The sequence below is a fragment of the Sinohyriopsis cumingii genome, unplaced genomic scaffold, assembly GCF_028554795.1.
Source record: "Sinohyriopsis cumingii isolate HCF-2022 unplaced genomic scaffold, ASM2855479v2 utg000426l, whole genome shotgun sequence".
NCBI lineage: Eukaryota > Metazoa > Mollusca > Bivalvia > Unionida > Unionidae > Sinohyriopsis > Sinohyriopsis cumingii.
Window position 1 is genome coordinate 10,341,109 of NW_028315897.1, and position 7,139 is coordinate 10,348,247.

Here is a 7,139-nt window from a genome sequence, read left to right on the forward strand (position 1 = left end):
AGTTAGGTAGCTGATATGGACAGTAGGCATATTCTCCATAATCAAGGATGTAATAGTCCGACAAAAATAAAGTCACGCAAATAGAATAAAACTAATTAGAACATCGCAATCGGCACAGAATCGAAAATATAAGATTTATGTTTACATTGATGACGCCTGCCACATATAGAGTTTCCTTCTCTATGTTTCTGTATCTCTCTAACACCATTGAGAATTTCATCTTACTGTGAATTATTTAAAAGAGGTATTTTATAATGCCATTCTGATAAATCACGACTGTTGGCACTTTAGCATGTTTCAGGATATTGGTGGTATATTAGCACAATCGGGACCTGGAATTCGTTCGTACGACATACATATGTAGGACTGTTTTGGAATTAGTTCACAATACTGTAGGTTTCTCTTCAATTCTAGTTTTTCTAATTTAAGTAATTAAATTATTCCTTCCGTTTTACAAAACTTGTTTATTGTGCTGCCTTATATTGCCCTGTCTAAGACCAGAGAGTAACAACCTTGTATAAAATTTATCATGTACTTTTCCATGACGAAGACCAAAAGCAGACCCGAGTACACTAGATTACGACATGGGGTGAAAAGTGGTATATTGGATCAGTACGTGTGTATAGTTTTCTGAATATCAGTTTTAACAAAGCAGGGAGATTTTAAATAGATCTTCAGGACTTCAAAACTTGAATCGAAATTAAGTACCTCAGAGTCAAATAAAATTATAGAATGTGGAATACCGTATAATGAACGGGAGACACTCAGAGAGGAAGTCAGTAATATGCAGGACCTAGTCGCAATTATACACACAAATTCTTCGAATTCACCGCAACCTTATGGTGTTAATGAATGTGTGTGTGTGTGTGTGTGTGTGTGTGTGTGTGTGTGTGTTACGATATCTGCATTATGCAGTTTATGGCGATGTCTAGCACTGGGGGACCAGGCCACATACCTGACGCATCATATTCTAACGTGCCACAATATCCTGACACCAGACCGACCAGTCCTAACACTAACCTCTCAATGCTCAACAACAAGCGAGGTATGCAGCTAGTATCATTTTTTATACGTTTTTCGTATGAACCCAAGAACTACGCATCTGAATCGTACGCTCAGACCACTAAGCAACCAGATTGGTATGGTGTTAGTGAAAAAAAGGGAAAGCTGGATAAAAAAATGCGATGTACATAGTTTGTAAAAAAAAAATTGTTTTTGATGGCACACCGGAGCAATAAATATATGGAATGTTTTCAAAATTGGCAATGCACCACTATTCCAAATTTGGATCTCGCTAAAGAATATTGCAGCAGCCAATCGCAGATAAGGCCACAAATAACCGTCAATCTCAAAATTTAGTTACGTTGACGATCTACTGGTTTACAAATCTTCCCAGGAATATGATTGTACAGCTTTAATAAACTTTTTTCGGCAAATTCAACAAAGTCAATAGCAGAGCGAGCAAATCCAAGTGCAATATAGTATGGAAAATGTTGTCAGTCTATTACGTCTGTCATGGTAATTGAAATTAAACAGTGACAACATTAAAGCAATCAGAGACGAGTCTAGATTAGAAACAAAGAAACTGTTTCTATCTCGCCTTTGGTTAGTCGGGTTGTACATGAAGTTTGTACCAACTTTAGCCGCTATGTCAAGCTTCTTAAATAAATTGACTATAGCAGGGCGAGCCAATAAACTTAGATTCACGCCCGTAGTGACGTTATAACACTCTTAACAGATAGTTGATCAGTGCACCAACCCTAAATTTGACAGTCTCCGACACGACACAGTTTCTTATACGACAACTAAAGGCTAAACGTGTCTGATACTAATGCAAGTACGCAGTTGCAGTCTTGGGAGCAAAAGCGGTTATAACATCTAAAATACTCGATGAGGCCAAAGAGTGAGTCCCATTTTTCTTTGGTAATGCATATGATATGATGACTGAGGGTGGGAGAAAATTTTCTAGGGAAAATGTTGATGGTATGATGACCATCGGTGGGGGCAAATTGCCATGGTAGTTGGGGCCAGTATTTGTGTGGAAATGATCTAACTCACTGAAATAATTCTCTAATTTGTTAATCTGCTATTCCTCTAGATAGGTATATAGATATAGATGGATAGATAGATGCATAGATCGGAAACCACTGAAATTATGTTCTAATTGGTTATTCTTCTATTCCTCTAGACAGAGAGGTATATATATTTATTTTATTTTATTTCATGATATATTGATGACGTAACACGTTTGTTGAACTTGACAATGTCCAAAATTATGTTAATGTTCTACTTTACCTAAATCATTGATTTTTCTAAATACTGTCAACAACTAATGCATAGGTAAAAACATATTTGTGTGTATGGGTTTAATTTTAGGATGATTATTAATCTAATTAAGCATATTTATTTGGGTGTGGGTCTAGGTTATTGAATGTTCCTATAAATATGCATGGTCTGTCTGCTGTATTCTACATTCTACATGATACATTTCCTAAGAACTATTATATTAATAACTAAATTTCTATCTTGAAAACATTATGAACCATTAAGGAGGTTTTTTTGCATTACGTAATAATTGTTTTTTTATAAAATGCTAACTGTGACGATCGGTCAAGTAGAGAATATGTATATTGTTTTCTAGAAAGAATTAATTCGTGCTGTAAGATCTTTGCTGTGTAGATTAATTAGATTTGACAGGAATGTATATCTTCAAAATATGTATTCAATTGAAATACGAAGTGCTCTTCAAAAATAACATTGTTTAAAGAATAACTTAAATTTGTAGTGAAGTTTCAAATATGGGTATATTCTTGGATTGTATTATTGTGGTCCAACAAAAAATTATTTCCACATCATCACCGCACGGGCCACCACAGTCATATCAACAATTCTAGCATTATATTAAATTCGGATTCCTACTAACATTAATTCAAAACTTTAATGAATTGGACTTGAGTCCGTTATTCTATGGTTTTATGGGGTTATTTAAAGTGCACATTATGTATGGTTGCTACAAACTGAAAAATAAACAATAATCCTGACGTAGATGGAGATAAGATTGTGGTTAATCTACATGTAACTGAAAAACTTTGTTTGGATCATAAAATCGATCCTATTGAAAACGAAATCCCTAATTTATATCAAGCTTGTGCAGTTAATAGAGCTATGACGAAGAACGTTTTTGAGAAAGATGCTGATGGGAAAAATATTCCTTTAGCTGACACGTGATTTGGACAGGCTTTTGATGAGATCACTTCTGCTCCTCGTATTGATCAATAAACAGACATGGATCACAGTAAACATTTTTAACATAATGTAGCTTCCTAATCTATCCATTCTGATTAAGGGTCAAATTGTATGTGCGGACTTTTTCAGCAATTTATGCATGAGTGACTCGTCCAGCTATTCAGTCCAATATACGGAGAACTTCAATATGAAAACTTGAAACAAGTAATGTAACTAGAGATCAACGTGTATCCATGTACCAACACCAGATAATACTTTCAGCATGTGCACTTACTATATAAAAGTTAATAGTGTGATTAAATCAGATTTATTTCAATTGCCATGAAGCGATGACAGCAGTTATACTATTGGATATGCAAACTATTTCACAAACGTTGACCTTTTGAAAGGAATCTGGAAAATTCAACTGAAGAAAAGGAAATGTCAGAATGTATGACTCCATATCAACTTCATCAATATAAGTTTATTATGTTCTGCATGAAGGGCTCTCCTTCTTCTTTCCAACGTTTAGTGAACATGATTACATTTAGTCTGCATAATTGTCATGCTTACTTATTCCATGCCATCATCTACAACGACACCTGGAAAGATCACTTAGAGACAATATTTTTGACAAACTTATCGATACAAATATGACAATTAATCTATCCACAAGTAGGTTTCGTTGTGCTTTTTTACATTCCTAGAGGATGTTATGGGACATGGACAGGTTAAACCTGTAGATAGTAATGGCACGGCTATCTTTGAATAGCATGTGCCAATTGGTGAAAAGCAAGAGATGCGATGACTGGATACTATCGGAATTTGTGCTCGAATTTCACTATCATTGCTGAACCCCTGACAAATTTGTTGAGTAAGACAACCAAGCGTTATTGGTTTGAACAATGCTTGCTAGTTGATATAAACATTAGTTCAAACATATACCAGATGCAAAATATACCAAACATTTTTGATAAGTTGAACAAAAATCAAACGCGATAAATGTTTAGGAAAACACAAATATCGCTATAAAATGTATGGAAATTCAAACTGAAGAATGTGGTATTGTTCCTAAATCAGAAGAGAATGTAACTAGAAGAAAGAAATCATATCAACGTCGAATCAAAATTGTAAAGCTACAAATGATTGTCCTTATATTTCACATGGTTAGTATTGCAAATGTTTCCAGTGGAATTTGTGTTGTAGTTCCCAGACTTAGTTCTTGAGTTCCGGGGACAGTTGCACGATGTGGTATGCCGCGAAATTGTATAGGGTTTGTTGAAACCTTCCTTGGTTTGGGAGTAAATGTTGAAAACGACAAGGTACCAGAAAGTACAGTTTTAACTCACGATGAGATTTTAACATCTGCTTAAAGAAAGTTGGAGAGTGCTAATGCAATGGTAAGTAAAATGATAAGCGATAGTGTAATAACGCAAGCAGAAGCCAATGCAATAGACACAGAATAGAACACATGGTTAAATTTGCAGTAATATGAAAAGGGGCTTTTATAACCAAAACCAAGCTACAGCTCTGGGAATGTGCCTTCATTACCGCAAGCCTTTTCTTGCAACATACATTAGTAAATCAGAGACAAGATCGTACGGGTGAGTTGAATTCGTTCTGGGCCATTGTATATAAGCTCCTCGTGCGGCAAAAGCCCCATGACCCTGTGCTTTCAGAGTGATTACATGATTGTTTTCCATATATATATTATTCGCGAATGCAGAATGTAAAGACTATATTTTACCAGAGCAGAAAGCCAAACGACGTACTAATCTTGTAACCCAAGAATCAAATGCGACTAACATGCCCAAAACAGTTACTATTGTAATAATTATAACATATTCTGTGCCATAAATGGTCGCTGTAGCAAGTAAACCAGTAACAACTACAACGTTAAACCTGCGCTTATATTCTCCAAATATAACGGTTCCCTTTGAGTTGTTGTTCCTCTTCGATTGTCTATTTCGCGATCAGTCAGTCATTTTATATTAATATTCTTCAAGATTTGCTTAGACCCATATAAATAGGGCCCTTGCGTGTTGTTGTTAGTGATTGTTCTCGCTTTTGTCCAATAACGTTTGAACGGTCATATGCGTCTTTGATAAATAGGTGTCTGCATTTTTCGTTCGCCAGTCACGTTGATATTGTTAATTCGATATAGCTGACTTGGAATGTTAACACAGTGTCTTTCTCGGAATATAAACAATTTTCTACTAAATGTTCTGTTTGCTTTCTTTGTCGGGGGTGTTTTAGTTTTACAAATCATTTGATACATATAAAATACGATTCAATGTCCCAAGAAATAAAGTAGCTCTTTAAGGATGCTTCCGTGTATACACGTTAAAATAAAAGCCATGTAGCCCTAGGGGTCCATATTCTATGGAAAGGCAACACACAGAAGTCTCAATTAAGTCATATCTGCTAATGATATGCACCGTAGATACAACTTCCAGTGAAATAGTTATTTTCTTACGGAAAATAAAACATAAAGTTAGTGACTAGGTTATATAGAAAGGAGAGAATCGGTTGTTTTCTTACGGTCACTTTTTAATCCATTACTGGTCATATCATACCGGGGAAATGTAAGATAAACGTAATTCCAAAGGACATACTAATGCAGCAGACCTGGGTTGCCTAGAGAACTTCTCGAACACGCTAACCTTCGATTGCGAGTCTGAGGTTTTGAAATCTAGCTAGTGTATTCAATAATATGATTTATATATTGTTCTAAATGGCGATAAACAACGACTTACATTGGAAACAATATGAACTCTAAGTATTCAGGGATATAATGCTACCATTTAGATGCAGAAAAAATAACATCGTATGGAAGCGTCATATACCACAAAAATAGACAACATTTAACTTAAGGATTTTTTTCGTTTACCGTGTGTGCGACTTGCAGTAAAGAACAATCAGCTCGAGACATGAATAAAGGTACGAGGTTCACGTTATAAAATATTGAATTTACAATAAAACATGTTGAAAAGGCAAAGACAGACGAGTTTGAAAGAAAGCAATTTAAAAAGTGTGCACTTTTATATCAATTAAATATCACATATGTACGTATGTACGAGCTCTCTGTCTCTCTCTCTCTCTCTCTATCTATCTGTCGATATATCTATCTATCTCAAATTCTTTCTCTCTCTTTCAACAGGATCAGTTTTAACAAAGCAGGGGGAATTTAATTAGCTATGCAGATTTCTTTACATGCATGATATTTCAGAAATAGTAAAGATTGAAGTAACTTAAGTACATCAGTCAATGGAAATTACAGGATATTAATTACCTATAATGAACTGTAGGCAATCAGAGATAAAATAAGTATACTGCAGGATCTGGCGATACATGAAAAGTTAAACTGTCCGGATTCGTCCCCACCCCACACTTTGGTGTTGTTGAAAGAGAAGGAAGGAAGAAAATAGTTAAATAACTGCTTTCTATAAGGCACCGATGACAAAAACAGAAAATTTGTTTTGTTTTCACAATTAGCAATGCACCATTATTTCAGAACTTGATCACAATAAGTATTATTGGCAGGTGTGCATCGCAGATGACGCCGCACATAAATGCCATCGGCAAACTATAGTTTCTTTGATGATATACTCGCGTACAAGCATTGCCGGGAACAGCACTTTACAGATGTAATAACATTTTTCGACAAACTATTAATGGCTAATATCACATGTAGCACCAATAAGTGTACTATACTATAGATGCATTTTGACCATTTATTAAGTCAGTCCGATTAATTGAAACCCGGCCTTGAGAAAATTGAATACAACATACGATTCTAAATTAGAAACATATACGCAGGTCCCATCGCTCTATTGGTTAGTCGTGTTATACAGGAAATTCGCACACAATTATGTCGCTGTTCCAAGTTCATTGACTAACGTGGCTAGATAAAG